Raw genomic sequence first — 27,267 nt, forward strand, 5'->3', positions numbered from 1 at the left:
ACGACGACGACAACGACAGCGACGGCGGCGTCGTCGCTTCCTGGCATCGCTTCGCGATGCACTGGCGAATGCACAACGATGCGCCGCGCCGCCTCGTTTTTTGGCCACGGACAGTAAAGTATCTGGAGGTCTCTTCACGTTACTTGCGCCGCGCTCGCCCCTCGCGACATTAACGATCGCCAGCTCAGCCAAGTCCGTAAGCCGCGATTTGCGACTCTTATAAGCTCTTATAAGATATAAGATCTTTGTTGCCTCTCCCCACCGATGCGGCGGAGCGATTTATTAGTCATAAGTGCATTGCCGAATTACGAATAATGTTCAGCGGTCAGCGTGCTCGATATTTTTTATTCCCAATCATGTCCGTGGCGATAATGGCGGATGTATACGGCAACCGGAGATTGTTACAAGCGATACCTTCCGCCATTAATTCTTTACGATTCACCGCGTCGACGATATTTACTCCTACCTGACGTTCCTCGGCCTCTACCTTCGTCTTGTAAACATCGAGACAAGAAGACAAATGCCCGTCCCGTAGAAGCTATCTATTTAAATGTCAGTGATCGTTGTTACAATTACAATACAGTACGGTATTTTAATATCAATTATTTCAACAATAAGGTATCTTGATTTTCATAACTCTCCTCCTTACGCAGACAATTTCCATATTCACCTGGAAATTATCTCGCAGACAAATCTTTGAATTCTAACAAAGCACTTTAGATAATATCCGAGCTGATTAACATTCAACTATCGTATAAATATGTCATGGATCATAAATACAAGCTCTTAACGTAATGAAGATCTCAGTACTTGGAAAACATACAGCTCAACAGCTTTATATAATGTGCGAAAGACGTAGGAGTCTTTCAATATAAGCAGTATCATCGGAAAAATCGGTTTGTAAAAGAAGTGATAAATCAACCCGGCGTACGCCGGTGGCTCTATCTTCGCGGAGATAAATCTCGGTACGTAAATCTGGATCATAGTTGTGTGCGAATTGAAAAGATGCCTCACACGTATGTATATACAATAGGCTAAACGTTATGGGCAAAGCAGGGCTATTTATCATGGGACTCGAAGCAAACAGGCGATGCAAATGTCGTGATATACCAGAGCCAACATGTAAATCACGTCTCACCTTTGTTCCGCGGACTGACTTTCTTATGTGCGCAACGATGGTAATCTGGACCCCTCCGAGATCGCGAGATGGGTTTACGTAAACTTAGAGCAGGAAGGGAAAAGGGGAAGAGAAGGAAGAGAGAGGAAGGGATGAGGGGGAGAGGGAGAAAAGGGTCATCGCTCAGGAGCGCGCATAATGCACCGGCATATATTCCAAAAACGCGCGCGCTGCGTATATATTCCGTATTCCGCGGCGTAAGATAGCATAAACAGTTCACAGCTGGCTGTGCACGCGTGTCAATCATTCGTTGCGATACGTAAATCCGCGCTTTCTGCGGATAAGACACTGCCGTGCTTTACGATCCTCTTTCTAAGTGAGAGATCGGGAATTTATTTTTGGAATAAATCGCACGCTGTGCTGTCCACAAAGTACGCATCAGATGTTACGAGGCGAAAACAGATCCATCAACATACTATCCGTACACATCGTATCAATATAAATTATCCGTCACCTTTAATGCACGTGCGTTCACACGTGCACGTATGACGGGAATGCTAAATCGAGCAAAGAGGCGGCAAACTAAATATAATATACGTCTACGTAAGAGAAGATTACGAAGATTAAGATTGCTTTCATGGCGCTACGAACGTATCATAGATAATATACTCGGTATACAATTTTTATTTATCTGCTATGGGAGAGAGCCATTTCGTTAACCTACATAACGCGAACGCGATAGCGAATAACAAAACAACCGAATCGGACAGCGGCCTCGCGATACATGTATATTGTACAACATTATACGGTTTTCGCCGATAATCCGCGGGCGACCTCCGAAGAAAAGGGACAGCATTAAAAGCTTTTTCAAGTTCCTCGTTCGAGATAATACGGGAATTAATATGCACGTGCATTAATCAAGTCGGTATTATCAGATCCATATATGTAAAACAGCTGGCGTTTTATCGGACGTCTGATCCTCTGAATCAGCGTTACATTCCTCCTCCGAGGAGGAATTGTTTCCAAGATGCCTGAGCGTGATTGAAAGGCAGCAAACCAAAGTTGGATAAATCAGCGAACTTGGATCGCGAGGGAGTTTATTTGTATGCATTCGCTCTACGCGACTGTGTCGGATTGAAATGACTTAAACACACGCTCGGAAAAGCGCTAATTGACTGAATCTACGAGGCATGTCAAAACATCGTTTCGCTGTTACAATCCCCGCTGCAAATACACACGTCTCTATGCGCCTCTTTCTTGGACACGCTCGATAAAACCCCGCGTGTTTGACAGACCATGCAAAATAGATGTGTAAGTATAAGTGAAATCCCGCTCTCGTAAATAGTGCATTTTTACGTGATTGAAATTGAAATAACAATGATAATTAGTTTAACAAAATGCATCCATAAATAAATTGTAAGGTTTATAGTTATTGTTGATATTTTATGTTATCGCATATGTTATCGATATATGAGTCATCGTGCGTGATAGTGCAATATATATATAAGCGTAATATATGTGTAACAAGTAAAAATAAAATTTATATATAGATATATATCGCTTTCTGTAAATAACTTGTGGCGTGATATAAAAGTTAAAAATTTTTTTTTTACAGAGTTATATAAAAATGCTACAAAAAATATTATCTAGATTTTATGTTAAATATTTAATATGTAAATCTCACATTGATTGGTCTCCGTCGAATTTCCACAGCGATCAATCATATTGAAAAACAACGTGGTGAGTATACGAAGACCATTAAACGAGTATCGAAAATGCTGACTCTAATGACGTATAACATCTGAGAAAGCCACGATAGTTTCTCTTTATCGAAGAGTATTTTCTTTGAGCTAAAATAAACTATTGCAAACTGCGGTTTCGGCAAAAAAAAACAGAAATGAATATCATTCCCCTTAAAGCGGTAAAATTGCTATAATTAAAAAAAATGCTTGTTTTAATTTAGAAAAATTTATCGCTATATGCTATATCTAAGATAAAAAAAACAATAAAAGATTATTTGCTATGTGATAATTATAATGCAAGACGTATTAATAATTATGACACAACATAATTATGTAACAATCAAGATGCGTATAGTTATATCAAGAGAAAAAATTATTTAAACTTTCGCTTATCATCTGATAAGCAAGATAGAAGTATATAGGGTATATATATTCAAAACTATTTCATTCATTTAAATCAAAGGAATCGCAATAAAGGGTAAATAGACGTACAGATTAATGCAATAATTGCAGAGCATATAAATTAATTAATTAGATTAAAAGAGAAAAAGAGAGAATCCTCGGCGCCACGACTTCATTTAGTACAAATGCACATATGGTTATCTTCTTGTTCTCATTGTTATAATCAAATCTGCAAATCTACCCACTCGAGCGAGATACTCAAGCCTTTATTGCATACCATACATATGCATTAATTGCGCGTGCGGTACTTGTGTAATAATAACGCGAAATTGTATGGCTCCGGCGTGAGAATGAGAATCGTTAAATCTCCGCTGCATTTCCTTCGTTCGCGATGCGTTCCTCCAATTTGGAAGGAGAAATTGAGATTACTTATTGGCATGTGCGTTCATACGAAATGCGTAAAATCAGATAGCATTATCTCCGCGTATATACCTGTTCACGGTTCTGCGTATTTGTAAGCTGGTCATAAGCAGCGAAAACCATACGAAAGCTCGAGAGAGAATCGTGACGCGTGCAATTGCTCGTAATTAGAGCGGACGATTTATGCGATGGAAAGGGCTGACTCGTGACACGTTGCTCGACCGTGTAATTAGCCGACTCGGGCAGTATTGTGACGTTTCCGGACGTGGTAATCACGGCACCAGAATCGATTAAGCGTTACCGTAAGACCCCGTAAGTCTATAAATCGTAGGATAAATATCCGACCCTTTATTCGTGTCAAGTTTATCGGTTAATCGCGAATATATATCATGAGAACGATTAATTAAAGAGCTAATCGTTGCTGCCAAGGACAGTCAGTGCTAAATATCCTTACATATATAAAATAATTTTTAAAAATATATTTTAATATTTCCATTACTCTGGAAATTATAAGTTGACAAATCCCGCTGCATTATGTGATTAATAATTATATACAAAGAAGGCAAGTTACACAGTTCACTGTGTGTGTTATTTATACCAAAACAATACAGATATTATGTTATCTAAAAATGAAATATTTCTACTCTAAAAGTCACATTTTTCAACAAAATTATATTGTGAACGAATTTCAGGATAAGATTCCTTTTCCTAAATATTAATTGAATGTCGTAAAAAGTTCTTGGAGAGAAAGAGAGATCGTAATAAATATTAAAATCTTAACTCTTAAATATCTTAACATAACATTAATTAACAAGTATTTTGATACCATTAACTATCCTAGAGTTCCTAATTATTTAATAGGACTTTGCTTTTTTGTAGGCGCGATCGACGTTTAAGTCCGAGATTTTGTCAAATGGAATGAGTACTTAATTCCACGTTTAAATATCTTAACAAATAACTAAAGTTTCAAAAATATTCACTAGCCGATTATTGAGTTGCAGTATTTATTTAGTAATCGCATTTAAAATTCGCACTATTTAGTAATTAATTAATTCTTACATTCTTAAATTTGCTAGCATACAGATACATACATATATATTTTCTTCCTAATTAAATTGAATGAATTTTAATTTTTTGTGTATTGTGTCTGCATAACAAGTATTCAAAAATTTTTATACTGATCGTAAATGAGAACAAAAATAAGTCAATAGAGTGATTTCTAATTGTAAGATCGCGCCGCGCGGATACATGCGAGAAAGTTTCCCGTTAGCGCTTTAAATCATTCTTCTATTCATTAAGTCAAGTGTTCATTCATCCAATACTGTACCGATTTGTCAGTAGTTTATGATTTTTTTATGCTTGTGCCATTCATTCAATGTGATTTGTCACGTGTACGCTAAAAATAACTTACGATGTATAAAAAGTAAATTCTTTAATCACCGTAAGCTATTTTTAAGCGTACACATGACAAATTACACTGAATGAATGACACAAGCATTAAAAAAAATCTCAAACTACTGATAATAGTTGAGAGACTCTATCGGTAGAGTAATTTCTTCGATCGCGCCGTGCGGGTTTATGTAGCGATGAGAGACAGCACTAATAATAAGCTAGCGGGAAACTTTCTTGCGTGTTCTATCCCACGAATCGGGTATTTAAGTCCGCGCGGCGCGATCGAAGAAATTACTCTACTGGTAGTTATTTCTATCTCTTGACTGCTATCAGTAGTAAGATTTTTTTAATGCTTTTGTTTATTCATTCGATATGATTTGTCACGTGTACGCCAAAAATAGCTTGCGATATTTAAAGAATTTATTTATTTTTTATACATCGTAAGCTATTTTTAGTGTACAACATATGACAAATCATATTGAAGAAATGAACACTTGATTCAATGGGTACGGAAGAATGATTTAAAGCGCTGTCGGACTTAAATGTCAGTCACACTACTGTGGTACAAGATATAAAATCCTATTAAAAAATTAGAATAGTTACTGGAATAAAAAAAATACATATATGTATATTTGCTAAGTAATATTATGTTAAGGTATCTATTTTTATTTGTTTTTTATTTTTGACTAGAAGATTTTAATTATCCACGATAGAGCTCTATAAATTGATTCGCAGATACGATCTATCGCGTGATTCTCCGCCGGTTTCCATCGTGTGAAAGTGAATCCCCCGTTTCATAAGTCAAAAAGATACAAAGTCAATGACGTATTTGATTGCGAATATATTATATTCCTAATACGCGCGCGGTATTATTCTCTATCGGAAAACTATGTAAACTATGGACAAATTACATTAATAATTTGTGAATCGCTTTAAATCGCGTAATAAAATAAGCCTAAAATATAACTGTGCAAGAGTGTGTTAAACAAAAAATGAACATATTGCCATATAAATATTATCTTTTTCCATCAAGACGTACAATAAAATCTCATATTGTTTGCAATCTCTTTCTCTCATACATGATATTACCCAAAATTGAAGTAAAAATTGATGACTCACCGATCCGATGCGCAGCAGTGGAGTTGTAATCTGTAAAATATAAATACATCGAAATTATACAATGAAATTTAAAATAATTGATATTTTGAAAAATAAAATTATTATTTATATTGAGTTTCTTATTCAATTTATTAAATAGACATCCTTCTCTAAAAAAGACATGTTGTTGATTCTCGAAAGTCTCAAAGTCCTCTCGAAAATCTCAAAATGTATTGTTGCCTCTTTTCTGCGTTGCCGATTGATTCTGTCTCGATGCACACAACTATCAAAATATGTAATGACAGTCGCTTACGAAATAAGCGCAACGACAGAATCAATCGGCAACGCGGAAAAAAGGTAACAATACATTTCGAGATTTTCGAGAGGGTTTCGAGACTTTCGAGAATCAATAACATGCCTTTTTTTAGAGAGGAAAGCTGAAGGGGCCTGCTCGACAGGGCAATTTCTTAAAAGAGCTCTTGAAAGAGCTTCGAACCTTTTCGTCAAGATTGCAAATTAAGACTAATTATTCCGTTAAATAAAATACTATTAAATTTATCCCGTTAAATTACGTTTACTTTTTATCCCAACTTCGATCCGAGGATAGATATCACTTACATTGCTCAATTCCCTTTCCCTTATTTCGCTTATCATCTGTATTAGAGACGAAATAATTACTATAATTCTACGGCGCGCTAGCACGTACTTGATCAATTTACCCATAATGCCCACGGCGTTACAACTGGCTGTAATAATTGTGACGTCTACCCAGACCGGTTTTCACGGGTGCTTGATTAGCGTTTACTAAAGGGAGAAGAGCGAAGGGAGCGGAGCGAATAATTAAGCGCGATATCATTCCGCGCCCTTATATACAAGCATTGACGAAATTTATGCGACGCGCTACCCTCGCGTAGAAACACGTCTTTGCTCGCACCGATGCGATTGCTTGCATATAAAAGCGCCGGTAATTGCCGGTCCGTATAAGAAGCCGCATAAATTTATCGCCGCCGCTATCAATTTAAATAGGTACAATTAACGTGCGCTTTAAAAATCTGCAAGCAGAATATCTTATATTCATCTTTTTAGCGTTTAATCATATAGCAATTAAAAGAGTGCGACGAGACGAGGACGAGCGACTGCTCATCGACTCTCTATATATATGTATCGAAATAAGACTTAATTTCCCTACGAGTGTATATATCGCGGGGACGCGAGCTTCTCTCTCCCGCAAGCGGCTTGAAAGCCTTTTCCGATCCCGCTGAAATCCATGCTCGGTCGGTGGTACGACCACAACTGTACACACCCACACATCCACACATACATACGTACATATATACGCTCACGCATCGCACGACGCTTTCGTCATTAGGGAGTCTTTGCGATACCGTGCTTCGGTTACGGTAAACATTAAAGTGCCACGTGCAGTACAGAATCAACTGCAACTTGCTGCGGCGGTACCGTTTGGACTTGCATCAACATTCAACATACACACGAGAACTCCGGTGTTTACCGTATCGTCCCCCCCGAAAGGCCGCGGTATATCCGCGAAAAGTCCGCATTTCCCTCGTGCACACACGATACATACGAATCGGGAACGAAACGCGCGTTTCTCGGACGAAGCTCGCTCGGAAGCTCGACGACGACGGAGAGATCCCGGCATCTCTTCCCCGGGTCCCACGCGGGACTCCACTCTTGCAGTGGCGGAGGGACTCTTATTTACGCTCGCTGCGCTGCGACGTTGGAAACGAAATCCCGTTGATATAACATTCGAGCTCCCGCCGTAAGCCGTAAGCCGTGGGAGTACGGTAAGGTGTTCGTCGTGCCCTTCTAAGCTGCCTTAAAAGCACCGCGGCATTACGCCTTCCTTCCGGGGCTCGGGCAAATGTATCGGTCCCGCGTGAAAAGAGGCCCACGATCTCGCTTACTCTATCTCTCTTGATTCCTCCCCTTTACCCCCTTTCTCTTTTCTCTCTGTCTCTCTTTTTGCTGCACACCGAGAGACGCGAAATTTAATATCGTAGGCGCCGGGGGAGCGTTGACAAGCCGACGATGAAGGTCCGAAAGTCAGCGGCGCGATATCGAGCGGCTGCTGTTCCAAGGCTGCAAAGAGAGAGAAAGAGAGAAGACGGCCTTAAAAGCCGCGCGCATCGTCGGGCACAAGCCGGGGGAATATTTCGCTTACGCCAGTCAAACGGCACGACGCCTCTCTGAAATAACTTCTACGAGGCTAATTACCGTGTCGTGCTGGAACGCGCCGTCATAAACAAATTTTTGTAATGTCCGCGCTTTTCATCCTCCTTAGCCCTTTTTCTGCCCGCTCGCACTCTCTCGATGGTTCAGGCAATCTCGTGTCTGGCGCGGGGATAAAGGACGAATCTGCTTTGCACACGGCGCATAGAGCAAATTTACTTTGCGCGGCACCGGCTCGAGGAAATTTGAGAAGCACCTTGGATGCTGGATAACGGGCGAAGAGAAGGAAAGCAAGATATATATGTATACATATATATATATATATACATGTACAAAGATATAGTAGCAGAAGGTAGCTCGCGAATTTTTGCGGAAAATACACGAAGCTCCCTGTTATGTTAACCGTGGACGTCGCTTCCGTTGAATCGTCGACGGACTGCCGGCGGTCTATTTGAAAAAATGAAGGCAAAATAACGTGGAGCGAGGCCTGGGAAACCCTCGCCGCTCTTGTAGACTTTGTAATGATATTAAATTCGCGTAAGAGAGAATATTGGCGTGCGCACACAATTCTTTTATTTAATACTAAAAATTTTTCCATCTTTTATCCCATCGGATAAATCGTTGGCTCCCGAACCCTTTGTCCACAGAATTGAAACAGGCAGTGTGCATTGTCCTTTGTAAGCTCCGATCTGTGTTCCGTCTCAAAGTGTAAACGTTTACCTATCGATTCCCCGAGTGAAATTCACGCGCGGTTGACGCGAATGCAATGATCTTACTCTCTCTCTTTCGTTCGTAAAACTTGCATGAATCTCTCGCGCGTCCGCAACTTTTCGTTAAGCTCAAGAAGCACGTCCGGGAAGCAATCATTACGCGACTGGATCTCTTTCTGTCTCCTCCCTCTCTCTGCACAAAAATTATGATGAGTTCCCTTCACATCGGTAACCGGTGATTTGTGGCTATAATTTCGCGATCTCTCTTCCTCCTTTTTTCCTCGTTTTTTCCTCCCACCCTTCCCTGCTCCTTCTTCGTCCGCCGGTAAATTGCGCTTCCGTCTTTATATTTCTCTTTCTCTTTCAGAGGAGATAGGACTCCTCAAAGCCGCTTTGCACGTCGCATTTCGGCACGTAATAACTCAACGAAATCTCCGTGGCCGGTTTGCATTCCTTGCACCGACGGTCCCGTCGACTGCCCTGCGATTTTTTGAATTAGCGACGCGCGAGGGGATTCCCCTTTTCCCCCTTTATGCTCACACGCAATCGACTCGCCATGCAAATCGCTGATTTTGAGTCATGCGAGCGTGATTTACGATCGCAGCCGGTTGTTACACCGGCCGCAACATGTCCCGCCGAACGTGTACGTGTAACAGATGTTACATGAGGCCATAAGTAAAACGCGAGGACCTCGTGACGTTAATAAAGGATAAATTTGCGATAACAATATATGAAAAGCTCGAGAACAAACATATAAAGTACGGATATACATAAAAATACTAAAATAAAAATTTAACTTCATTATCCATATCACGATTTTGTCCCGTATATTTGGCGCATAAATGATTTCTCTTCTTCTCCTTCTCTTTTTTTTTTAAGAGAAGAGATACCTAAAGAGAGAGAAATTTCATCTCATCCGAGGTACGACTTCTTTCTGATGAACGAGAAGAATCCCAGACGCGGATTTCGGCGACAAGCTAAAGCGCCTTAACGCAAACCGGTCTGACCCTGATATAAATCGCAAAGTAAGATTACAAGGCAGTGATTCGCCAGACGTTTTAACACGACAACCGTTCGTAATATTATTGCAATGTCCTCGATTGAAATTTAAAAGTAATTTTTTTTGTTTAATCCGCGAGTAAAAACAAAAATCTTTTTCGCAAGGATTTTTTTTTATCGAAAGAAAAGTCAAACTGTATTTACGACATGGCTGTTGTAAGGATTGAAAATGTGATACGAGATCGTCGTGAAAACTTGTTGGAAACTGTACTTTCAACATATACACGCATACACGACAGAGTAATTCGCTTCTATCCGTTTTCCCATAGTGAACATTTATCGATCTTGGGCAGAATGAGAGAGATAGAGAGAGAGAGAAGATCACGTTGCCTAAAGCCGCGAGCGACACGAAGCTCCTAAAATTAGCCATGAGCGGCCGATTCATCCTGGCCTCGGCCTCGATTCGCCATATAGATCCCTCGTTAAAAGTCATTGGGGGCGCTTTTACGTCGGCGTACGAGAGAGAGAGCGGGAGGGCGGAAGGATGTAACGCGAGAGATATCGCGTGCAAGGGAACGCGCGCTGGTCTCATGAGAATAAAGTCGGGGCGTCGGGCTATTAAGCCCTGCGTCGGCCGAATGCAAAACGGCTATGGCGACGCGATCATGGTGGACGGTGGACGGTAACCGATATAGCACGTCCATCGCGTAGCGATCGAACCGCATGCGACTACGTTCCCACGAGCTCATCCCCCGTATACATCTGCAATGTGCATACGCGGTTGCGGTTGCGCCGCATTGCATCCGCGTTACGTTGCGCCATACACACGTGTTCGCGGGTCCCCCGATAATAAGGAAATCGGACGGGACATCTGGCCTCTCTCTCTCCGGCTCCGGTTGAAATTTCGGACGCGTACTCTCTGACGGCGTCGCGTCGTCGCCGAGGAACCCCTTATCAGGCGCTCGCTTTTGTATGTGGATCGAGGGTAGAAGACGTGCCCGGACCTTCGCATCCGCAATGAAACGGACGAGACTTCACCGTCAGTCACGATGCGACGCGATGGCTAGGCACAAGAGAAGGCTTGATATTTTTCGTCAATATTTGCCATCTTCCGCCGGCGAGGCGGAAATCTTTTCGAATTTGAATAATTGGCGGGACGCGACGTAGGCAGCATCGGTAGTCTGCATTGGTTCTCGAAAGTCGGACGAGGCCTGCGACATCAGCTGAATACGACGGACGGCGGACGGGATGTTACTCGAAAGGACCGCATTGATAAAACTGCGACGTGCCGGGAGAAAACGTGGAAATCAAAACAATTGGCGTGTCACGTCGCGGATATTTCAATAGCGATTTCTACGACCAAACTTCACCGGCTTGGATTGCCTAGTTCGGTTCGATCAAATTGTATTTATGTATATTGTCAGAACTGAATTTATAAAAACAAAATAGGATAAAGCAGCTGTATTTTAGAATCCATTTTTAAATATGACATTATTAAATTATTTACAAGTTATTATTAGAGAAAAACATGTTATCATTTATTATATAGATATCACGTAGATAATTAATTGCATTCATATATTGGAAAATGTACAGTGTTATTTTTTCTTATACGTATACTTTGTCATCAACAATCACATACAAATAAATTATTTTATATTGCAAAAATAATAATTTTATATCGATACACTTTGCATAATAAAATCAATGCAGGCATATATAAATGTGTGCAAATTTTGCACAATTTATATTTCAACTGTATATTTCAGATGTAATTTGATATGAAATTTTTAAGTGTTACTGAAACTTTTATCCCTATTGGAATTTTAAATAATAATATAAATTAAAAGAGAAATTATCCATGTCATTACTTTCAATTTAGATTTTAATGTGCGCTCGGTATATCTCTAAGAGAGATTAATAAATTTATTATTCTATTTTATACACGGTACATGAAAATGCATTAACGTCGTCATGATTCCAAACAACTGCAAATAACTGCAGTCTATGTTTTTTTAATGCTGCTAACTTTGTTAATCCATATATATCGCGAATAATGCAATTAGTTGGAATGGATTTCGCTCGTTAAAGTACTTAGCGCGCAATTCGTTTCAAGAGCAGACCCCCGCAAATGTTTGCATTAAAAATCGAATAAAAACAGGACAATCGTACATTCGCGTCACAAAGTCGAAAAACATTACATCTGTTAAATACAAAGGAACAAAACCGGTCCTTTGTATTTTCTCATTAATAAACAAAAGATAATTAGATCTCACGGGAATGCTATCAAGTTAGTAGTGCATGAATTTCCCATACGTGCAATTAACCATAGACCGGATTTCCCTACAAAAAAAATTTGCAATGTCCTTCTCAAACAAACTAACAATCGCGCGCCAACTAATCTCCTTTACAAATGCGGCTCCCTATTTAGCGATCATAAATATATTGATCGGCGATCTAACAGGGTGCCTGCGTGTCGCGGAATAGAATTAAGGTGCTTGCGATTTAATCCATTCCCCTTCGCGTACGGCGACCATAAACCGGTTTATTACAATATTCACTTTTAATGACCACGCTGAGGAAGCGCAGGCTCTTGTAGCCCGATTCGCTACTCTCACGAGCATTCGCGTGATCACGCAAACGCGCTGCGTTTTATCGAAGAAGGAAGTCGTCGACGCGGGACAAAAAGCGCGAGCTACGACAAAGGTCTAACGACGACAATAACGATGTAATAGTCTTCGCGCAAGCTTCCTCGACGGCAATCACGGCCGCATAAATTCAGATGTTTGCGGATCAAACGACCAGATCGTCGAGACTCACGGAGGGAGATCTGTCCTCCGCGCGACAGAGAAGACGGGGAATGTGCCTATTATCTGTACGAGTACGGGCTGTTTATATATACCTAGTCCGAGAAAAAAAAGATGGCAATAATGGAGATAATAGCCTGACTTACGACCGGCGTGGGTATGAAGTTGTCGTAATTTGATACATGAGCGGACCCCATCTTATCGGTGTACCACATCCCCGCGTTTCGCCGTTCACGGATTGTCTCGATGCCTCCTCGTACGCCACCGTGGCGTTTCGAATCGCGATACAGCGTACACTCGCGCTGATTTCTTTGGCCAGTTTCAGGAACGAAGAAGATGAAAAATGGTTACACGTGGAAGCGCCACGAAATCGCTTCGACCGTTCCTTCTTATTGTGGTAGAAAGAGAAAGAGAGAGGGAGAGAGAGAGAGAGAGAGAGAGAGAGAAAGAGAGAGAGAGCAGCTTAAAGTGCACCAAGCGCCGGAGCTTGTATTTTATTTTCTTATATCCTCTCTGTGACGAAAACATAAAGAATTATTGTGAGTAAAAAACAGAAATGAACACAGGCAGCAAAGCCGCCCAAGTGAGGCAAGGTAAAATAAAGACTTGTTTATTATTGAGAAAATTATAGCTGCGCGAAAAACTGAAATTATTTTACTGATAATAAACGTTTATAATATAACTGTAAAAGTTGAAATACCAATCACGCGATATTATTTCGACAATACGGGATGTCGTATATCTGTGTAATAATAAAATATAGATAATTAATTAATATGTACGTTTATAGCTTGTTTAATTCATGTGTTGTTTCGATATCAATTTGCCAAATATATATTCGAATTCCAAAATCATCGAATAGTACAAGCATTAATCAAATACATAATCCTTGCAAAATCTCAACGATGATTTTGTGTCATCTCGTGATTATTGCTATCAGCATTGCAAACGCATAGAGTATGACCGAGTATGACTATGCGATTTCGCGAGAGATCATGCAAACATCGCGACAGATCCATGCGTAAGAGATAGAGTATTATCATTAATCTGATGGACAGTGTGAATGATCGAACTACGCTGGCAGAACTTGATGATGAGTTCCTGACGCGGCACTGGCGTCGAGTATGATGAATATTCTTCTCGGATGATAGCTCGATGGGAAATGAAACGGATCGGTGACACGCGAGCGTGAAATTATAGATGTGCGCGCATCAGGTATTCCAGCAGAGCCAAAGGTGCATTTATACTATACGAACACGGGCGATCGAGCACGAGCAAACGAATGCAGTCGCTGTAATGGGTACGGTCATCAAGAGCGAACGAACTCGCAGCCATTCATGCCCGAAACCGACATTTTGAAACTGTATATTTGCGAGCGAATGAACCTCTTCGAACATAAATCTACACGTCCAATTCCAATGGAGATTGAATTGGGCTTTCAACTAACTCTCGACATATAAATATTTAATTATAATTACTTTACTACAATTATATGTGTGTGTGTGTGTGTGTGTGTGTGTGTGTGTGTGTGTGTGTGTGTATGTGTGTATATATACATAGTTTAATTGTCAAATGTTATTAATGTTATATTACTCTCTCCTTCTTTCTCTTTTTAATAATTAAAATAATTATTTTATTATATATATGTATGTATATAAATAAAATACGTGTAAGATGTAGGTATTCACAGTGTGAACAAATCATAAAAATTGCAATTTAAATCTCATATTTAAAATCGGCGCACTGGTTAACCATCCCATTGTTTCACGAAAGGACGATGATTTCCAATGTACATACATATATACCTATAGCAAAACAAAGGAAGGTCGACAAGATATTCTGGTCACTCAGTGAAGCAGAAGACTACCACGACAACAAATTCGAAAGATCGTTCTTAGCATCGGAAAGCTAAGAATGCGTTCGTAAAAAAAATACTTTCTAAGATAATCAACTTAGTTTTAGCCCACTTGACTTTACCCAACCTCGGCGATATTGTATAAAACTTCTGACTGAATGTTGCGATTTTTTTATTCATCTCGACTATATACTATATAATAAAGACTGTCACCGACCGAAGGACGCTAATGGATACCATAAATGCATTTATAAAATCAGAATTCAAGATTAACATAAGAACATAAGATCGTGTTTTGGCGTTTAAAAATAAGAATGCTTTCAGACACAATCGGGACATTGTAGAAACAACAACGAACGAGTTCGCTGTACTCCGAGTTCGCGAACGCGCATAGAATACAGACAAGCCCGGCACGATCTCAGCATCCCAGACCGTTTGTTTGTATCGGCAAAGGATAAATATATCCCTTGGGATACTACGAGCGGATGTGTGCATTTACTCAGGTCGAAAACGGCCAGATCCGCGTGCCATCGCCAATGATCTGTTCCACGAGAGTTCCGCAGTATCACGCGCGCAACACGAGTCCGAAGCGTTCTCGAAGAGCAAGCTATCCTGTCTCTCTTGAAATAACCGCAAACGTTGGACGGTCGTAAAGAAAATAGCGCCGCAGACGCTTGCCCGCCCAAAAACCGGTCCTTACTTTCGGCGGCCGATTCGCGGAATCGGCCGCAACATATCTCATAAATAAAGATAATCTCAGATTTTATTCTTGTTCTCCCTCTTTTCCAAAGTGTTATTATAACCGGCCGATATATCACAATGGCGAACGAAAATCGGCACGTTTCATATAACCCAATACAATACTATACCGTTGATAAAATCAGAAAGTTAATTGCACATAAAAGAATTCTCGAGTTCTTAATTTTCAATATTAAATAATGAATATTTTACGAGAATTAAAGCAAATAAAATTGATATATACATTCATTCTTGTATTTTTCAAAACCTTTATATAATTCAAATTTTCAACGTTAAAAAACAATAGGTTATTCATTGCCAATAATCTTTTATAACACAATATTATTTCCGAGTAAATCGTTGGTGGCTGGAAATAGCTATCAGAATATGAAATTTTACAATACACACAAAATAGCCTCGCATTGATATTTCTGGTTATTGGAACCTTGTTATCGTTAGGGTTAACATGAAGCGCTTTCAGGTCGGGCTCATAGAGAAATGCAGTAGCATAACGAAGTAAAGGAGTACAGACGTAGCTATATAGAGAGCACACAACGTATTGCATATTTAATGACCATCATAGTACTAACAAGCACACAAGGAGGCTCATTGTCAGTTATGCAAATTCAACAAAAGTTCTGAACGAATTTTATATTATCGAGAAGAGCAATACTAATATACGATGACGAAATTTCACACGCGTAACATTTAAACAAATTATATTAATATAGGAAAAATAGATATATCTCATGGAGATTATATAATTTGTTTGCAGGGCGCGTATATATTTTACAAAATATACTATATTTAAATTAAATTAAATGGAATTAAATTTAAATATTAGATATTTAAAATATCTAATTTAAAATATATGTCTGTAAAATATTTTTCTGGGTAGCTATGCGATCTCTCCATCGAGGATAAATTCCGCGAAGAGGGAGCGACATGGACAATACCCGGTATTTGATCCTATATTCCGCGAAAGTAGATCCAATTTTTGCTCGCAATTTCGGAATCGGGTAAAACAGCGATATTCAAGAGGCATGCCGCATTATTGTCCGCCCCGGACTCCTCATCGAGATCCGAGAGGCGCATTTGGCAAACGCCATCGTGGAGAACGAGTCGCGCGCGCGGTTGTGAAAATTCTCGTCGTCAATCCTCCGCGTCCGCAGGTAACGCGTATCTGTTCGATTATTCGAGTCCCTCATGAATAATACAGGCACCTCGCGAGCGCACCAATCGTATCTGCAATTACTATCAAACGAATCGATTAACGTCCCAACGGTGATGCATCGCGAAATGGCCGTTGATTACCGCCTTTTACGGAGTGTTTACGAACGGTTACTCGCGACTCAACTGGGTGGAATATATATACGATCATCGGATGTGTACGCAGAATGACTCGTCAGTTTTCCTGACGTCCAGGCGGTCCGTCGGCGACGACGTCGTCGCGTATAGACGACATCGTCGGCAGACGCTCCGGAATACGTGAAGGGCGCGTCGTTACGTCGCGTCGCCGCGCGCTGAAATTGCGGTCGAGAGTGGTCGGGGTGAACGGTCGGGATAGAGCCCTCCTACTTAAAAGCGTGCCACGGCATCCGGTTATCCAAAGCGTTCCTGAGATATTCGCTTCAAGCACCTGTACTGCGACTTATGACGATGGAATATGCGCGAGGTAAGACTGTTATTACAATAGATACATGTCAAGCGTTAAAAAATGACGCGAGTACTTGAATCACAAATATTAAATATTAGAAAAACGATAAGAAAAAAAATATTAAAAGATCCTTTGATATATATGTAAAAGTGTAATTGTAATTTAATAGATTATATATCATTCTCAGTATTTTATGTAGGGAACATAAGATTTACAATTGCAAATACAAATAAGAAAAGTATAAAAATATATGTATAAGATATTTTAATATATGATTCTAAAATTCTGTTTCATGGTAGAGATTATTTTCCATTTTTTATATCTTTGCATATTTCTATCAGTCTATTCTATAATCAAAAATTCATTTTATTATAAATTTATTTTTTGAATAGAGATTGGTTGATATAATGATCATAAAATAAATAAAGCAATCTATTCATCGACTGTTTCATTTACGTATCGATAATTTTGAAAACGATTGCCTTTAGCAAAGACCTCGTAAATGTTCAACCATGTTATCGAGGCGGAAATATAAAAGAGAATTAATCGAGTCGGGCGGCGCCACTAATAGTTGTTTATGAAGCAAAGACTGCCTTCAATTTAAGTTTCAACGAGTTTCACGCCGCCTCTCGCGTGTATCAAGGTCGCTACAATTCTTAAAGGCAACTACTTCGTAAGGAGATCGATGTTCCCTGTGGTACTTTCCAGCATCCCATCGCACACATTGTGACTCTTTTAAAATTGACACGTATAAATTAATAACTAAAAAACTAATTATCATTTAAGAGAGAAAAAAAAAAGAACTTATTAATAGATATTATTTATAGGTACAGAAATGCAATAAATATATAATAAAATCAGAATGTAAAAATATTTCTTTTAGTTCTCTTTAGTAGCCTTGAATATTTTTTACAAAAACTGTTTTGACAATTTGCAGGATATCTTCATCTCTTTATACGTGTGAAAAAGCTGATACTCCACAAATTACATATAACACAAAGTACATAATTTCTGTATAAAATATGCAAGCTTTTCTAGTAAAAATCACATATAATTTTCTGATATATATACCATCGTCGCAATACAAAGTAGTGCCTTGTGATTATATACATTTACAAAAATATTCGTCTTCGGGGAAATCAAAAAGATTAAATTACATTAAATGTTCTCCAAGCGATCAAAGCTGATCCATGAAATTCGATCGATTACGGTATTCTCACTCGGGCGATTCTTCCCGCAGAGAGGTAGATAATCGTTCACGTCAGGCCGATCCACGGTAAGACGCGACACCCTCAAATTACCCCGTGAGCAACACGACTTGCCCCGTGCCGGATGCTGTCATTCAATTGGCCGCTTTGACGGATAATGCCCCGGCGGATTTAATCGTTCATGTTTCCAGCTAGCCCTTTCCAGCGGTGCGCAAAACACGTGGGCCGTACGGCCCTTCGATGTTTCTTCTCATAATAAATCTGCCTTCTCATAATAAATCTAATGTTCAAATTTACAGAAATATTGCTTTTAACCATAGAATATTCTAATGTATACATATGAATATAAAAAAAAATCGAGAGAGACAGAACAAAATATATAAAATTAAATATAAGATTTAAAAACGAGATACTATAATGCACTTTTTCTTTTTTCTGACATTTTTTATCCATTAAATTTTTTTTTTTTTTTCAAAATTAACAACTTAAAAATTTTAATATTTCTAAAAGCCCAGATTCCTGCACTGTAAATAATCTATTTATCGTGAAACCTTTATAATATTACGGCTCGATTTTAGACATTTAAGGTGCATATGGCCCACTGTGTTCGATATTTGAGTTGCGCACCTCTGGAGCTAGCCCAAAGCTCGCCTCGCGAGATCACGAGAGCGAATCGATGGCGGGGCCGACGAGGAAGCTGGCCGCGATGTAAATCCGCTAAGTGCAGCGCCGCCGGCCATGTCACACTCGCTTAACTCCGACAGAACGAGCACGCTCGTTAAAGCCCGGCTTTACTAAAGGGCCCTCCCACCCATGAGATCGATATTTACCGTCAATATACCGCGATATATAATATTATTGGACGTGAGTAAATCCATACTAAAGAATTAGCGATAATCTGTAAAAAAAAAAAGGAAAGAGATCGCGGTATCCTTCGATTTTATTCAAATTTTATCGATATGAAAAATTCTTGCTGATTTTGGTACTTGAAAAAAATTATTAGCAGAAAGATTATTCTATATACAAAGACGTGAAAAAGCTCGAAAAATATTGTTAATATCTACCATTGGAATATATCAAAACAAATCATCTCGATAGCTCAAGAATCATTATTTTAGTTACAATCTCTTTTTCGGAGCAAGCCATCCAAATAACGATGGTTGAAAAATCCATTAACGACCGAATCGACGAATTGTCTGCGCCGGTTATGGTCGCAAATCATTCTACGACGACAGTTATCGAAAAGAAATGCGTCGTCTTTTCCGCGGGGAACGAAATAAGGGCGCCAATCTAGACGACATTGGTCGTCGACGTCGCGAAAGCGCGATCGGGATGGTTGCTCTTGATAAAAATTGATGAGCCCACAGTTCAAAGCTCAGGACCCGGAAACGCCGCCGTACCGACACAGAACAAACCGCGAATCCCAACACACATAATGGCACATAAAATTCAAGAGAAACGCCGAGAGAAGCAAGCCAGGCAGAGTTACGGATGGAAAAAAAGAAGCCCTATTGAATTTATAGAAGTCATCGTTGCGCGCGGATCTTTAGAAAGACGCCCCCGTTTCTCTATTCTCGATATTCCCTCTTCTTTTTTTCCTGTTCTACACTCCCTTACCCGTTCTCTCGCTGGTATCTCGGGAATTCATATAAATCTGAAAAGTTCTCTTCGAGAGTTTCGTCGAGAAGAAGCAACGATGCATGAATAATGCAGGTGGCGAACGTCATCGCATACGTCTCGCCACTATATATGTTTTATTACATTCTCGTCGCGACCGCGATCGGGCTATTTCTCAATTAACGAGAATCGGTCGCGAGTCTCTCGTTCCGTCCTGTGACAATTACAGCGAAAGCCAAAGGAACGTTGGCCGCGCTGCTGCGCTTTAATTGAAGCGTCCGATTAAATTGGCGATTTTCTGCCGCGGGTCCGTTCCGTTCCCACACCGCGAAAAATGGCGCGCGATGCGTCTCGATGCGAAGCGATCCGATGCGACGCATACGATGGCTATGATCAAACGGCGCCGTCGAGCGAAAAATTTGCGGGCGAAAGACTTCAAAGCGAGGTTTGGTCGGCGCAGTCAAATCATTCCGGGCGGTGCAAGGCGCGCGAGGGGGAAAACGTCAAACGTCCAAATTTCACATGGCGCCGCGCTTGTGTTACGTCCTTTCATTTGACTCCGGAACCTATTCGTTAACACGCGAGCCTGCTCGTGTACACCCCATACATGTGAAATTTTTGTTGGATTTATTGGCGCCGTGTGTTCGATTAGAATCTCTTTCGAAAGCTGCCATTTCGCTTGGCCGTTTCGTTCGAGTACTGGTCTTAAACCTGGTCGGAGCTTTTTAGCGACAATTAAATAAAATAAAAAAAAAATAAAAAAAAAAAAGAATTGAATGTGCCCATCACATTTCGTATATTTATTTTTCTTTGGTGTTTTAACCGCAGAGTGAAAAAGAAATTATAAAAAAACGTATGTATATATTACAATATTTACCTATGTAATTTTTAAAATTTGAAAATTAGAAGTACACATGCTATATATTATTATCAAAAATAACAAGAAAGGAAAAATATAATCTCTTTGATTAAAAAAAAAAAATTGAATATATAGAAAATGTATGTATGTGTATTCTGTACATCCAATTGGTGTCTGTGACCCCTCGCACCGTATGGTGTACAGAATCGATTCTCCCACAAAGCTTTTTGGCTCTTTGCTTTTTCGTGATTTTACTAATAATTGTTCAATCAATCAATTTCAATAATCTGTGACTCTAAGTGATATTTTGTGCAGTTTCAGTTTAATATTCATAACAGAATCATGTAACTTTCATCCAATGCATATTTATAACAAAGCAGACTGTAGCGTATATAAACTCATTTATATTTATAACCATGGGTACATCCTGCCACTGTATTTTAATTTATAAAAAAATTTCACTCTTGTGTAAAATATATCAATAATATACTAACCGAATTTTTTGTCGCAGTCTATCTTATTTTGTATTTGTATATACATTTAATTTTTAAAACATTCCTGATAAAATGAATTACAAAAGTAATAATTGTGCACGCGCGTTCGTATTTTGCTCGCTAATTTTCAGGGATCAAGTATCCCTGCTTTGCTTAATCTCGAATTAATTACCTCCAGCGGGTATTCATCGTTAGCGAACTATCGCCGCTGGTCGGTGTGCAAATAAATTTGACTTCCAACATTAAATGCGTATTGTCTGGTGCGCGCGTGCGCGCGGTGGCCGCGGATATATCTGCATTTAAAACTGGAACGATCTCGAGATTGCCATGACGACGGAAGCACACGACTAGAAAGCCTTTCAACGGTGAATGTTTTGCAAGCACTTGAGAAACCAATCAGCTACCGCCGCCACCGCCGCCGCCACTCACTCTCTCTCTCTCTTTCTCTTTCTCTCTCTATCCCTCTGCTCGCCATTCTGGACGAGCACCAATCTTCTGATCTTGGTGAGCAAATTTACGACACTGCCAAGTTGGTGCGTTCCTCATCGAGCGCTGGTTTCTGCTCGCGCTAAAGTGAACCGTACTTAATTAATCCAACATGCGCCCAGCTTCTCCAATCCTTACTTTCCCTCCCACCCACCCACCCTTCTCTCCGCCACCCCTTCGTCTTCCGCCTCTTCCTATCCCGTTATTGAACCTTCATTACAAAATTATTCATTGATTTAAGATAGCTGACGGTAGACACGCAGCGCTAAGAGGAATAATGACATAAGTCAGCAAAGATAATATTCTGATATAATAATCGTGTTACGTCTTTCTTTTTTCTTTTAGGAAGTTATTAAGTAATATGATCAACTAGCTAAATCTTGTATAGTCTTGCATAATGAGTTAAAAAAACCTCAAGTTCAATTCATTCAAAGAATGCCATTACATTAAGTAATGTAAATATATGAATTTTGGAGTTTGCACATATCAAATATCAAATATATTTTATATTTATCCTAATAAATATATTTTACACTTATTTATCATGAAAAATAAATATTTATAATAAATAATAATATGCGTCTGCAAAGAATAAGTTCTCTTTGATTAAAATTTGATTAATTTTTTCTAAATTTATTATATTATTTTTTTGTAAGACAATCATTTCATTTTCTTCTTTTTTCTTTACTCGCATATACCCCTATGCAATATTCTTCAATTCATTTCATTTTTTCAAAATCTTGCAATAACTTTTTTCGTTTGCTTAATATATAAAGTTATTGTTTATTTATTACAGCAAGTATGTGAATGCGTTTGAGCAATTGATTCGCGTGCTATGAGCTCGTGAGCTCGCCATTGAAAAATAAATATATTCGATACACGAGAGGCAAGATCATGAAACATGCACATCTGCAGGTGCGTTTCTATTTTTGCACGTATCTCGACACGTGAAAAAAAAAGAACTTTCTCACGCCGCGAGATATTTTTTTTCATCGGTTTCGATGCGCTTATGATAAAAAAACAATTGCGTAGCCATTTTAAATAGAGATTTTGTGTATGCAATTAATATTATCCCTTTCTAAAAAGTGCATGCAAAGTCGATTCTCGCATGTATTGTTGCCGCTTTTCTGTATATGTTACTATTTTAATATTTTCAACATATGATATATATCTCCATTACCGCTATAGAAATATTATAAAATAAATAATTTCTCACTCACCGATACTTTACACGGCACTCCCGACACGACGCGTCAATCGCACTGTGTATCGCAATGCTACCTGTAACAAATAAAATACATACATATATTAGAATAATCTTATTATTTCGCATTACAACATGCACAATATAAATATGTAAGCTAGAATTAACGATAGATATATCCACGGATCGTAACACATTCGCGCGCGCGAAAACAGATTAAATTTGGTTATGTTGGCAAGATATTTTGCATCGAATTTTTCGCGAAATATGCGTTTCGAACAATTACGACTACATATTAACGTTGAAATTATGATATGCGATTGATAAATATTACAATACAAAGGTTAGAAATGGTTTCTAACGATTATGCTTACTAATTAATCACAGCGGGACGCAGCTCCAACTGCCTGATACTCGCGGCGTTTCGGTAATGGCCGAGGCTACAAATATCGGCAACTGCACTCTAATAACGCGCGCGCGATACTATACGCATGACTTAATATTAATAATTAATTAAAACTCGAAGGAGATTTGTTCGAAAAGATATAGCTTTAAAAGATATAGAAAGAAAAAATATTAATCGAGAATAAGGTATTATAACATATTATTTACAACATATTACTATTTTATAACTTTTACCATATTATTATTTTAAAATTTAATTAGCAAATTATAACATACACAATATAAATATAAATATATAAGTTAGAATATTTAATTAGCAAATTTTCGCTTTATTAATATTTTTTGATAAAAATCAGCTGATTAAAGCGTTAATTTGCTAATTAATTTTTAAAATAATATGTTATAAAAATTAAAATAATGTTTTAAATAATATGTTATAATACTTTAAACACGATTAATATTTTTGACAGTTATCAGCTGATTTCTGTCAAAAAATATTAATTGAAAATAAGGTATTATAACATATTATTTACAACATATAACTATTTTAATTTTTTACCATATTATTATTTTAAAATTTAATTAGCAAATTAACGCTTTAATCAGCTGATTTCTGTGAAAAAATATTAATCGAGCGGCTGTCATCGCGAAGGTTAACAGTTTTGACAGTTGTTTAAAATAAAATAAAATTAAATTAAATTAAATCTTTAAATAAAATAGCTTGTGTTGTCTAGTGAGAAAGAGATATATAAAGTGCGTGTTATTTTTTATTGTTTTTGACTCGCATTTATGATTTTATGTTAATGATTAAGTGATTGCGCGATGAAAAGGCTAACCGTAGTGAGATATTGTTGACTCGTACTACTTAATCTATCTAAATTCTTGCTTTGCGCATAATAAAATTACGGTATATAAAGTGCGTGTTATTTTTTATTGTTTTTAACTCGCATTTATGATTTTATGTTAATGATTAAATAATTGCGCGACGAAAAGGCTAAACGTAGTGAGAAATTGTTGACTCGTACTACTTAATCTATCTATATTCTTACTTTATGAATAATAAAATTATGATATATAAATTGCGTGTTATTTTTTATTATTTTTGATTGGCATTAATGATTTTATGTTATTAATTAAGTGATTGCGCGACAAAAAGACTAACCATAGTGAGAAATTGTTGACTCGTACTACTTAATCTATCTACATTCTTACTTTGCGCATAATAAAATTACGATATATAAAGTGCGTGTTATTTTTTTATTATTTTTGACTCGTATTTATTATTTTATGCTCATGGCAAAGTAATTGCGCGACAAAAAGGCTGAAACCTTTCCTTTTCTAAAAAAGATATGTAAAATCGATACTCGCATATATCAAAGTTTATTGTTGTCGCTTTTCCGCGATGCTCACTGGCTGTCAAGATTCGCGTTGTGTGTTATATTCGTAGCATCGAGAGGCTGTCATCGTGAGGATTAGCAGTTTGACAGTTTGTTCAAAATTAAATTAAATAAAATAATAATATTAGTTTTAAATAATATGTTGTAATACTTTAAACTCGATTAATATTTTTGACAGTTATCAGCTGATTTCTGTCAAAAAATATTAATCGCGGATAAAGTATTATAACATATTTTTTCAAACATATTATTTTATTTTATTTTATTTTGAACAAACTGTTAAACTACTAATCCTCGCGATGACAGCCTCTCGATGCTACGAATATAACGCACAATGCGAATCGAAACAGACAATCAGCATCGCTGAAAAGATGCAACAATACTTGCGAGAATCGACTTAACTTTTTTAGAAAGGGATGTTCAACATATTATAGTTCAACATATATTTTCAACATATTATATACACCCTCATTACCGTTATAAAAATGTCATAAAATAAACAGTTTCTCACTCACCGATACGTACAATAGCGGAGTTGTACACACAGCACACATTGATCTGAAAACAAAATATTCAAATTATGTATATACATATGTCGAATATCTCATAAACAATATAGTTTAGAAAAAAATGTTTTTATATTGCATACCTCACAAAAAATATTAATCAAAAATAAGATATTATAACATATTATTTACAACATATTACTATTTTAATTTTTATAACATATTTTAAAATTTAATTAGCAAATTTTTGCTTTTTTAATATTTTTTGACAGAAATCAGCTGATTAAAGCGTTAATTTGCTAATTAATTTTAAAAATAATAATATGTTATAAAAATTAAAATAATATAATATGTTTTAAATAATATCTTATAATACCTTAAACTCGATTAATATTTTTGACAGTTATCAGCTGATTTCTGTCAAAAAATATTAATCGAGAATAAGTTATTATAATATATTATTTACAACATATTACTATTTTAATTTTTTAACATATTATTATTTTAAATTTTAATTAGCAAATTAACGCTTTAATCAGCTAATTTCTGTGAAAAAATATTAATCGAGTTTAAACAAACTTCATATTATTTTTTTTAAATATCATTTTTTTTTAACATAAAACCGAAGAATGGCGCGCTTGTGTTGTTCTAGTAAGAATATAATATATGTGTGTGTATGTATAATATGCAGCACGAGAATTAAAAATAAAATTTCACCATAGCCCCCTCCCCCAAACCAGTATATCAATATAAAATTCATATATAAGAAAAACGCATACGCAATAATAGAATAAATTCTATAAATTTAATATTTTATTCTAATATTTCGAGCCTTGAAATGCATCTCTGCCCTCGATTCGCGCGCATTGAACCTGTAATCGCACAGATTGGCGTTGATTGAATCAAAGACGCGTATACATGCGGAACAGTGCTTACCAGTCAAATTATACTTGCCAGCGTTGAATCTAGATTTCCGTAATTTGATTAACCAATCAGAGGGAGCCAATTGTAATAAATCCACCGCGGCGCGATAATGTTTACGAACCGCGTTTCACGCTAGAGAGGAGCGGTTCCTATCGATGTCCCGGATAAATTCGCCCCCTTCTTATTAAGTATTCGCGATAAGCTATCGTTCCGCAAAATGGTTCACGGTCGCGCAGATTGACCCATCGATCCGCCGATCTAGCACAGCCGGCGGAAAATTGACAATATAAATTCAATTATCGTCATAACGGACTCTAAGTGGAGTAAATCGATAAGCTGCCAGCCGAGCGCGGCCGGGATGTTCGCGCGGAAAATCTTTTTATTTTCACGGTTTTATATCCGGTGCGCGTTCCCCCATGATGATGCAACCGAGGCCGTAACGATCGTCCTTATTTCCACTCGTTTCCCGGATGAGCCGGCGATGGCTTTCTAAAAAAGAGTTATAACTCGAAACACTGAGATGTATGTATATCAATAACTCTTTTCAGTAACAACCGATTCAGAATCACGAATGTAATTTATTTTCCGCAATACATTCGACAAAATGCAAATGCGTCGCGTTTATATGACGAACTTCCCCATTGTGCATATACGGTACTTTCACAGTACAGTTAAAAGTCATACATCGGCATACTTTATTTCATCGAATATTTGCCGAATAAAGCGTTATTCGTAACGTTATTCGCTTTATAGCAAAAAGACTCGATAATAACTCAAAAATTTTATTATTTCTTTTTTTTTTTCATAAGTTGCAATTCTTTTGTACAAATCGTCGAACTGTCAATCATTTTTTTCAATTTTTTTTTCTTCAATACGGCAAATTAGATTCGGAAACGAATTGCCCTATCGCAATACGGATGGAGCGGAAAGAGAGAGAGAAAGATAGAAGAGGGGGGGAACAAGAGAAGCATAATTTCGTTTGTACGGTGATGGTAAAGAATGGCAGAACCTGCTGCATGCAATTGCGTAGACTGGTTTAT

At 37.9% G+C, this 27,267-nt stretch overlaps 1 protein-coding gene across 1 annotated transcript in view; it reads right to left on the reverse strand.

Moving 5' to 3' along the window:
- The window catches only part of LOC145933075 (melatonin receptor type 1B), a 168,590-nt gene extending 143,253 nt beyond the window's left edge, over positions 1-25,337 (reverse strand). The window contains exons 1-3 of the mRNA XM_083032524.1: positions 25,313-25,337; positions 23,012-23,072; positions 6,193-6,222 (exon numbers count right to left, since the gene is read on the reverse strand). The gene's annotated coding sequence lies outside the window, so the exon portion shown is untranslated. The remainder of the gene's footprint in view (positions 1-6,192; positions 6,223-23,011; positions 23,073-25,312) is intronic.
- Positions 25,338-27,267: the final 1,930 nt, after the last annotated feature.

The sequence above is a fragment of the Prenolepis imparis genome, unplaced genomic scaffold, assembly GCF_030444845.1.
Source record: "Prenolepis imparis isolate NDT839.2.m4 unplaced genomic scaffold, iyPreImpa1.0 SCAF_2, whole genome shotgun sequence".
In the NCBI taxonomy this organism is placed as follows: domain Eukaryota; kingdom Metazoa; phylum Arthropoda; class Insecta; order Hymenoptera; family Formicidae; genus Prenolepis; species Prenolepis imparis.